We start from the raw sequence: 11,603 nt of genomic DNA on the forward strand, positions 1-11,603 counted from the left end.
GGTGAAGATTCACACATATTCCAGAATGAATCAACTGTAGTAATGCATTCTAAACATGACAGCAATCAGCCCCCATAGATTCTTGGACAAGCGTGCATGACAGAGTTATTTCTATCTATCTGCATCATCCTCAGCACTATGGCTACTGTGCACTTACCAAAGGGAAGATGTATTCAGTGCACAGTAGGAAGCCAACTGCATCTGCTGAAACAAGCTACAGTGCTGGTTTGATAGAGATGGAAATACATAAGGGACATTGATGCTAGTATATCATAATGAAGCACATGAGAGTCAGAGCAGTTGAATCCCTACAATGTACACACCACATTATTCTCTTCTCTGTCTGCAGTGAGAAGTATTAATAAAGTCAGCCTGAGACAAGCCCAGATTTATTTTTTTTTTCATGAAAGGAGATCCGCTGGAGAATTATGTCCACAATTTGAAAAATCTAAATGTTAAAATAGTCCAGCTATGCTCAGGGAGCCTCTACAAGAGCTAAATCCTTAGGATCCCCCAGCTGTACTTTGTTCACTCCTCATTTTGGTAAACACTAATAGACATAAGTAGCAACAAAGAGGGCCAGAAAACTATCTTGACGTCTCTAAAAGGCAGTGACTAGACACTCTGAATGGGAAGATTAAAAGGTGTTATTGCCCACTCAGGATGTCAGTGTCAGGCATCTTGTTTCCAGAATCCTTTGCATCCCTGCTCCTATGGTAACTTCTTTTATCTTGGAAAATACCCACCTTTTTTCATTTCCACTTCCTTTTTATGTAATACTCTTAGGAAATCTCTTCTCACATAATTACCCACTATTCAATTAATGATCTAAATTCTCTACTAAGCTCAGTTTTTTGCCAGCGAGGACAGGTATAAAATTGGTACTACATAGACCAAAGCATGCTGGGAGACTGTGTTTAATACTTGTAAACTGCTGTGGATGTGAAAAAAATGTTGTTGAAAGCAAAATATGATGAACATGGTCCTGTGTCCATCACATATAAAGGCAAAATTACCATTTACTTTAATGACACAGGACTAAGTTCTATTTCTCACTGACCACCACTGATTTAAAGATAAATTCTGCTAACTTTACTAACATGGGAAGCTGGGGGGGTGGGGAGCTCAGTTACTACTGGCTAAGCAAAGCGAAATCCACACTCTTTGTTTAAAATAAGTTCACTTTTACTGTGATTATGCCCTTTTTTTCATTAATTTCCCATTAATACTCTAGCAAACAGGTTTCACTAGGAACAGCATAAATTCAGCACACATTGCAAATTATTTGAAAAAAACAGATCTCTTATTCACACTCTTGGTTTTACATGCTTGTGACAAATGTGATTACTTTGTTTTACTCTGCCAGTGGCATGATGACTCAGCCTGCATTACGATGAACAAGTATTTCCCCACACAGTTTTATAACTAAGAAGAAAGTATGTGTCTAAAAAGAAAAATGTTTATCCAACAAAAGGTTAGATAAAGAAAAATGACACAAGCCACTCACAGATGAATTAGTAGGTTGATATAAAGAAGCTTCCATTTGGCTTATCTCAGCTCACTAATGTCTTAAAATTACAATGAACTCTTCTCCAGGATTGTGCTTGATGTTAACACGTGGCGAATTCTCAACTTTTTTTGTTGGTAAAGGAGTAGGGGATCATCTGTAGAGTTCTAGCATGGAAGAGACTGTTATACAATTTTCATTGAAAGGTTGCTGAGAGCACTGTTTATATTGGGGTTTTTTTCAGTATCTAACTTTTGGTACCAATCAGGGGGCTGATTCTTACATAGTTAATTGAGACAAAATGAGGTACCTCTTCATAACACATTCCAGAAGTTGAGAATTAGGATCTTTGTCTGAAAGAGCGGGGGAAATAGTCTATCTCTTTGAATTTTCTATACCTAGACATATTAGATAGGTACCTTAATTAAGAACCTAGGTACACGTGGTATAAGTATTTCTGCATAGAACAAGTCCAAGCACTTCTCTCTAAGGCTGTTGCTTACCCTCTTGTTCACCTAGACCACACAACTGGATTGACCACGGGTCAGTAACCCCTAAGAAAACTCAAGCAAGTTTTACATAAGCTGCTGAGAAAGAGCAGGGAGGTAGCTATAAACTCAGTATTGTTGTCTGTTAGAGGATCCAAAGAAGCTGTCCACATTCCTATCATGGGACAATACTTGCTTAGATAATTATGCCTATGCTGCATAATAGAGTATGCGAGAAAGATCTCTGAAGTGATGCCAACCTGATCATATGTACATGATTACAGACACACTTTTGAGAATAATTTATCTCCATCTCTAAACAAGCGTACCATCTTTCACCAAGAATACACTTTTTCTGATTCTTTCATATCTAAAGAGAGAAATCTATTCAATCTGCAAGTTTGGGTTAGTTCTGCAGCGTAATAAATGGCTGATATATTCAAACCACCTGTGACTGATTAAAGAGTGGGAGAAATGCTGAATATCATCCTGGCAAAAGCAATACATAGAGGATAAAGAGAGCAAAAATATTTATGCTTAGGAAGATGGGAAATGGATAAATGTCCAGATAGTACATATAAAAATGAAAATACTTAAACAAAATGGCATACATTCAAAAGTGGTTCCATAAACCACTTGCAGACAAGCTACAGACAAAATGTTATTCTCATAAAATAATCTTCAAAATAGTTTAAATAGCAAATATATTTGAAAAATCATTGTATGTTATTAGCCAATTCAAAAACAGAAAAAGAGGAAACATTTAAACATATTTAGTAAAAGTAGCTTACTAAGCTGTCATTATGAACTAATGCTGTTGCAAGCAAATTTCCAGTTCTATTTTATGACAGGGAGAAATCTTGTTCTGACTTGCTCAAATACGAAATTACCTGGACTGTCTTTCATTATTATCAGTGGGAATGGGTATTTTAAATGAAATTTTACCTATTAAGGAGGACTTACAGCCATATGTTCATATTCTTGGCTTCGTGGTGTTACTACAGTTGTGATGGTTTAAGGGGAAGAGAGTTAAGATTTGCAGAAAAAGGCTTTTTTTTTTTTTTGGTGGACAAACTGATACAGTTAGAAAAAGTGGACAAGCTTTAATGATCAGTATCTTCCTAAAAGAACATTTCATCAGAAAGACTGTGCACTTTTTCCAGCTGTATCAGTATTTTTAAAGGTATTTTCTCTCCCTGTAAGCTTTTCTTCCACTATGGTTTTAGATTCCATAGGTAGTCAAATTACCATTAACGTGGAGGAGAGAAACAGTTTTGCAGATTGGTAAGAGTTCTGCAATGGTCATCTTCAGTTCAGCAGTTCAGTGACAGACTTTTGATGCTTCATCTTTGATATTTCATGACAAGTTGGTATATTTGTATAGCATAATGACCCAAGTGATCCCATTACCATGGACCCATACACAACAGTCCTCTGAACAAGGACTGAAGATCATAGGAGCTTCCAGTAACAATAGGAGCCATTTCCTCTGTGCTGAAGACTTGTCTTTTCTCTTCAGTAGAACTGGATATATCTTCTTAGTGCTCAACATCAAGAACGTGCAAAAAAGTCCAAATTTATTTTGCTAGAAAGCAGTGTGAAGTTGAATTTAAGTAGGAGCAGTCATCTTGAAATTCCCTTTTAAGTGTCATAAAATAAATAAATAAAACATAAATACAACAATTATGTACAGTAGTGAGTTGAGAACAAAAGAAAACAAGATCAAAAAGTTCATTTTTAACTTGTGAAATGCAGTTAAACAATCTACATTTCTATTTGTTCCATGATATTTGGAGTTGGCTTCCTTGGACATAAGGCATCTGGGTTGCTGTCTAGCCACATTGCTTGCTAAAGAAATCCTTATCTTTATGTCTAATTTCTCAGTTCTACCATCCGAGGCTTAGACGTTGCTCTTATTACTCATCATGGTTATTAAAAATAATTAAAGTATTTCCAAGGAAGTCTTGAGAAACAAATGCCAAACTTGAGGGCAAGGGGGAGCTGTTTGCAAATTGCAGGGATGCAGCATCAAGCTAATGAGCAAGGGATTAACCATTTTGATGTGCAGTATCCCAGAGATGGTGAGAAGTGCAAGAGAAAGCAAAAGTTATTGCATGTTAAGTACTGAACTAATGAAAGTTGTCATATCATAATTTTTGACAGGGGTGGGTTTGGCTGCTACTTTGCATCTGGTGTATAGTTAAATCTGCATGTTATTGTGCCTTACACAAATCTGAGCGAAAGTAAACAAATAAATATAAGCCGATTCCAAATCCTTTGGAAGAGTCATTTCACAGAGTTCTACTTCTTCCTGAGCTAAAGAAGTCGTATTCTCTATTTATCTCCTGTCATTACTGGTTACTCCAACCCTTTGGATAACATTTAAAACCAGGCAGTTAATAAAACAGAAGTGGCATTAACTTTTACACTGCGATGAAAAAAACCTCTATAATTTAAAAAAAAAAAAAAAAAAGAGGCAAACAATGCTGAGGCAATTATTTTACCCCAAGAAAATGAAACAAAGTAGTGAGAAGTAATTTCTTAGAAATTACTCATATTGAAATTGTTGTATGCTGGGTATTCTCTGCAATCCTGAATCACACTTTCCATTCATTTTTGTGTTGGTGCAGCCCTCAAAGAAAAATACTATTTCAATTTTCCACGCTATATTCAAGGTTCATATTGGAAACAAATGTGAACCCTCTTTAGAATAACAACCTTCTGTTACTTTTTCCATAAGCATTTTTTTCCCTTTTCCCTTTTAAGTCTGTAATTTGTTCTGTCTGGTTTTATTAAGTGTGTGAAAAGGTAGGCAGGCTGCCCAGGTCTTGGAAATTAAAGTTCCCCAAGTAGCTCAGGTGGTTGCATGAAATCCAGAAGCTCAACAGCTAAGAAAGAACAAACATATGACAGGATGATCCCACTTTGTATAAGAAGAAATTGAGGACATCCCCACCTACTGATCTCTGTGTAAACTCAATTCTGAGGTCTATTTACCGTGGTGGTAAAATGAGGAGGGAAATTTATATTAAAAGTTAGACATTCTGTTTGGCACGCTGCAGAGAAAGGAAGAATCACACAATCCCATTTTTTCATTGACATGGAAAGCATAACCAAGCTGTGTTTTTTAAAAATGCAGTGTGTTTGTATGACACTGGGAATATGAATTATGTAGACATTTACAGCTATGTCTACATAGTTAACATCATGGTCATTTTTGCTGCTGTTCCCAGATACTCTTAAAAATAAAATGGCAGACTAGATGAACATTGCACTAAAATCTAAAATGTTGATGACAAAAATCAAGAGCCCAGATAGGCAAAAACACCATCAAATTTCCTGTGCCAGGAAAAAGGCACATAGCATCGTGGTAATCAGCCACACACAGACCCACAGCCTTTTTAGTCTAGTGCAAACTGTTTAGAAGGCAGGTGATTTTATTTTATTTTACTTTATTTTACTTTATTGTCATTCTTTGCCTTGTTTTACACATCATTAACTAATTCATACTTTCTAATAATGTTTACAGAAGTGAAAATTACAAACTGATATTTTTTGAAAAACAAACCACAAGAAAACTATGCAACTCAGTTTAAATAAAACTAAAAGCTTGTTCAAAAAAGGAACAAGCTTCAGGAAAAATGTTTCTTGTATGTTTTTTTCTGTCTTTCTGTCTTTTTAAAGCATCATTGCATATTTCTCCTCATTGTATTTGACCACTTCCAGTCTGTCTACATTTTGATCTTCACATTGATTTGTTCTGGCCTGACACTGCCTAATTTGGATTGCAACCTGCTGTAGAGACATATTTACTTTTTTCCCCATTAGAGTTGATAAATGAAAGCAATTGAAAAAATTCAGTTTCAAGTTCTGTAAAACTTTGTCTGATGTTTTACTTGACCTCACAGTGTCCCCTAAAGTACCACATGCCATTTGTTTCATATTATTGCACTTGAACATATATAGAAATACATAAGAATGATTCAAAATCACCAAATACAGTAAAGAGATCCAAGTGCATTTTAGATGGCCTATGATCACGGCCACAGGCCTGTTTTTGCTGGGATTCTACATAGGCTGATACTTTTATCTGGATGAATCTCCTTTTCATTTAATGGAAAACCCACACTGGTATCATGATTTATGATTCCAAGTTCACAGCATGATTTGGACTGTAGACACAAATCTCTGAAGTATGAATTCTGATTTAGTAATTGTGTGTGTATATATACACATTTCCTTTTGTAAAGCAACTGTGTATATATGCAGAACTAGAAACATCTAGTGATGTTGGTAGAAGAATAACAATGAAAAATGACCACTTTCTCAGCCATATTGCTGGGTTACTCTGGTTATTTCTATCTGATTTCTCTACTTAAGTGGCTGGGCAATTTACATGTCCATCCCTAGTTTATAGTTTTCAGTCTCAAACTTCTCATACCATACATTCTATTGTCATTCTTTCTTAACTTTTGAATACTAAACTGTAACATTTTATGGGCTCCATCACTGAATTGTCCTGCATTTTATTACCATTTCTTTCACAGACTCAGTTAATGAAACTGATGAATGATACTGAGAATTAAGATGATAGCAACATAAAATAGTAATGCAACTATTTCATATGCCAGTGTTAATCATCCCACTAAAGCTTCCACATTTGAGTTATTTGTTTTTCAAAGATACTAAAGTCAGTTAGGAGAATTTTAACTACCTTCCCTGCATCCCTCCCCCATTTCTTTTTTTATTAAAATAAAGGTTAGCACCATCAGCTAACTTGCATTCTCTTCTTATCGAGGTACAGAGGTTCTGAGGGATAAAGCACCTTGTCTTCATGTAATCTTAATCCACAATATATGACAATAAGGATGTGGTAGATTCTTAGACAGTGTGTAACAAGTGATTAATCCTTTGGTATCTATTACAGCCACTTACAGAAACAGAATTAAATTTTACACATCATCAGAGGAACAGCTGCGGAATTGCCCCAAAGCTTCTCTGAGGTGCCATTATGAAAAATCCCCTACAAAGTGGTGTCTGATTCCAATGTGAAAGAAATATCACCAAAACTTTAACAATATGGTTCAAAGACAAATTTTCTACAGTAAAGGGCTGAATGGGACTCAGCATGTTTGTTATGCATTATGTATAGTTCCATAAGGCTTATGCATAATACATAAAGACATACCTATTTGTATAGATACATACTAGTCTGATTCAAATGAAAGACAATAAAACTGGAAACACAGATTTTTTTAAAAAATCTTATCCAGATGCACTTACAAAATTATTTTAGGGGAAAAAAAATAGTATAAACTCTTAAGTGATGAATGTATCTCCACAAGACTTACACACTCCACAGATTGTGAATTCTTGAGCCATTTAATAAAGGGACATCTTTACATCTAGATGTCAAGGACTAAAATGAAAACTTCATTAACTAATGGTGAGACTAACAATAATAATATAAGTTTCCATATAACTAGGGGCTTCATCCAGGTTTCTAAAAGAAATTTTACAAAAGCTGTTAAAAACTTGAGAGGCACAAGAGGAACTGAGCAACCTACTTCTGGCAAATCAGCAGTTTTAGTAAGGCTAGTCATAAGTTTGGATTGAATTTGCAATTACTTTTGGCTGAATCAAAATACTTATGCTACAGAAATGTCAAAACAGTTCATTTTGACATTTACTTAAGAAAGTGTATTGGTATTTTTGAGACATTATGTTTTTAAAGTCTTGGAAAGACAAACCAGGACAAGCAAAAGCAAGGTTCATGTACCAGCTGGAGGAATGAGCCCTTTTTCTGTCCAAAACTCCATTCAGGACATGAGAAAGACAAGTTCAGATCTCCCCTTTTCTTCAGAGGGTCAGTTCCCCAGATTATCCTTATCCTTAATTTGTGATTAAGTATTCCAGTGCTGAGAGTTAACAACATCTTCTGGTATTAATATTTTATTTTCTAGGAATGCATGATATCTTTTGAAGGAAGAGAGGGAGAAAGAGAGAACAGTTTCATGGCCTAACAGCTGAGATTTTTGCCTTGATTTAAATTTACTTTCTGTTAAATTTGTTAAATTCCAATTATTTTCTGAGATACCTTCTAAATTTTTTTTTTTTTTCATAATGGCAGGTAGGGAAATCAAAAAGTTAAGTGAATTGTGCAGGCAGATACAAAGCTAGTGACAAACTCAAACACAGAAACAATCAGTCTCATTCCTATGCATTAAGTAATAGTCCATGGTTTGACTCAGTTGCAGTGGCTAAAATTTATATTCCAATTGAGTAGGAAAGGTGAACATATTGCTACACAAAGCTGATGGCTATGAGATGAAATATTATTCACACCAATTGATGAACCCACAGATTTTTAAGAGTTTCTAGTTTATTAGAATTATTCTTTATGAGATGATGGATAGTAACAGAGAGGTTTTCAGTATTTTTCAAATATCTCAGTTCATGTAAATGAAATTTACACCAGAATCCAGAATGTAATCAGACTGTAAAAATTCTTCATTTTGTTTTTGAAGCTAAACTTGGAGTTACATTTCCTGTCACAGTGTAGAAACTTCAAACTGTAGTTACAAGCACTGCAAAATGACTTAAGAGAAATATTAAGTAAAAGTCTCATGCACATTCACCCAAGGGCACTCATTAGAGAAAGATACAAAACAAATGATAATTTTTCCTTTATGAGATATAGTTTTTAAAGATGCTATTGACATTACACAAGACAAAATGTTTGAGTCATGCTGTAAAAACATTTGATGTTTGCCATTATGTCTTGCAACCATTAAAAAAAAAAAAATCATACTGGCTCAGAACAAAAATTGGTGGCTGTTAGACCTTGTTACGGAGGCATGCACAATCAAATCCAACAGGTGTTAAAAGTCAGATTTATTCTTCAGTAAAAAGTTAGTTAGAACTCCGATAACATTAGTGGACTACAGGCTTAATGATGTAAGGGGAATTAGTACTACACAGCCGACTTGAGAATCCTTGAGATTTAAAAGTGATGACTCAAAACGTGCATATCACTCACCTAAAAGCTGAGAGCTCTCAACCTCGAGGAGTTACCTCAGGCGGTGCCCTGACCAGAGGGGGAGTCCCCGACTGCAGACCAGCTGCTCTGAGGAGGGCTGATTCCAACATGTCCTCTGGCGGGACCCTGTTTATACCCTTGTCGAATCTGATCTGTGGTCATTTAATCCCTATTGGCCAAGAAGGTAACCTCAGTGTACCTGGCACATCTCAACTGGCCAATCCAACTTTCAACCTGTGGCCTCCAGGGTTTGGGTTTTTTTTCCTCTTCTCCCTGCCTGGAGAAGTTTCGTTTCCTGCTGGGGGGAGTGTACTGCCACAGACCTTAAAGCTGAAATTTACTAAGATAAACTACTGCCCCTTCAGCATCTTAAAGGTTGCAAATTAGTGATCAGAGATTTAGCAGCTTTAATATTGACTGGATAATCACTGACTAATTGATTTTAAAGTGACTATTATCATTCATATATCTGTATCATGGTAGGTCCTATATGGACTTAGAGGTTCCGTTGAATTAGCTGTTGCACAAAGTACAACATTAAAAAAAAAAAAAAATTTCTTCATCCATGAAGTTTGCTTGCCAAATTGTTCCACTAAAGTGATTACTGAGAGATGGCACAAATGAATAATGCTAGTCATCCTGACAGATCATTGTCTTAGCGTACCAACTCCTGGGGCAGTTTTCTGTAGGGACTCAATAGATAATAAGGTAGTTTGATGCCTTTTTACAAGATCATCTCATCTATAAAGGAACATCAGGAGTAAAAGTAAAAAAATATAGGATGAAAATCTTTATTCCATAACGATGCTGGAATCCTAATAGAAACGCACAGAAGCAAACAACCTAATACTGAATGGGAGATGATACAGAGGCTGAGAATTGATCATTAAGGGTTTTGAAAAGTAAAGACAAACAGTCTGTGTTTGGTCTGGTAGCAAAATAGCAGCCAAGATAGTGAGAGAAAACAAGGTATGATACAGTTAAAACAAGAAGCAAGGATAATTGTCTTTGCAGCAGCCTTTGGATGGAATAATTATCCATTATATCAGCAGACACATACAACCAAAGATTCAACTGTGGAATGACAGTGATAAGGGGCAACATGAGTAGAGGCTCATGTTTTCTTCTTAAAAAGTAGTTTGATATGCAATGAGGATTTACATACCATGCACATGCAACATAATTACATAATGCAGGTCACTATGCTTTCCTCCACTTTCAGTGACAGAACACTTTCTCTTCCATCATTCCCAGGTTCTTCATTGCTGGAAAATTCATTTACTCTCTTCTTCATATGCAAAGTTTCGATTTTACTTCCAGTAAAACTGTGTGGAAGTGTTTGGAAAAGAAATGCCAAAACATGCAATATATACTATGTTTCAGTATCCATTTTCCTTAGTACCTGATTCACAATCTAGTTTTAAAATAGGTTAGAATTACAAAATGTTGGGCTGGGCTGAAATTACATTCCTTCCAAGTTTGGGGTATTTAAATTTAGTCATGTGGTGTGAGGCATTGTGTAAAGCATTAGTGAAATTCAGACACAAGATTTTGTCTAAAGTTAATTTCCCACCCTGTGTCTACTTCCCTTGCTTGAGATGAGTTAGGTAGAAATTTCCATTTCAGCATCAACAATGAAGTTAACATGACCAGTTTATGCTATAATTATATAAATCCTCTCCCCCGAAGAAAAACAGCGAGCTTAATATTTTTATTTTTATAGAGGCAAAACTTGATGATTTGCATGGAATTTCACATGTAACTTTTGAGTTTGTTTAAAGTTGAGAGCTTGAAGCCGAACTCCAAGATAGGAAATACCATATGAATCAAAACAAAAAGGAATCTGCATCCCTCCAGACTGAAAATGTTGGCTTTTTGGTGAGCTATAATTACAAGGCCTCAATCTTTTTTCATTCATACTATGAACTGAGAGTAGATAGAAAGATACAGAAGGGTGACTGCTTAAAAGTGCTAAATACTGAATCAGCCCAGGGTATTTGTTGAAAGCATTTTTGATAACACTTCCCCATAGTAGTACCATGTAATGAGGCAATTCTGTAATTGTAACAAATTTACCACTTCTGTAAATCTTTTTGTTTTAACTTAAAGCAAGTAAAAATAGTAAATTAGCAGACAGAGATGGTCTACTTTAGTTGAAGTCACAAGTAAAACTCATGCTGATCTCAAGAGATGAAAAAAATAAAAAATCTTCCTCTTTATAAGCAGATTGCTCCATAACGAGCACATTTTGTTAAGTCAGTGTCACAATAAAGAAGATTATGAATGGATAATAAAAATACAGCTAAGCACAGAAAAGTAAGCAGAAGTCACTCTTGTATCCAGCAAAACCAATGAATGTCTAGCTATTTAGTAGGTAAAGACTCAGCTCTTCAGTAAAAAACTCTTATAGACCCCATTAATAATACAACAGAGAAAACAGCTGATGGATTCCCTTGAAACCATATTAAAACGGGTCAACTCACTCTCCTGAACAAGGCAAGAAAATAGTCACCAGCTGAGTAAAGCCAAGGGCTGACATAATGATGGATGGCCAGATGGTTCTACCACA

The sequence above is a fragment of the Harpia harpyja genome, chromosome 3 (assembly GCF_026419915.1).
Source record: "Harpia harpyja isolate bHarHar1 chromosome 3, bHarHar1 primary haplotype, whole genome shotgun sequence".
NCBI classification, from domain to species: Eukaryota; Metazoa; Chordata; class Aves; order Accipitriformes; family Accipitridae; genus Harpia; species Harpia harpyja.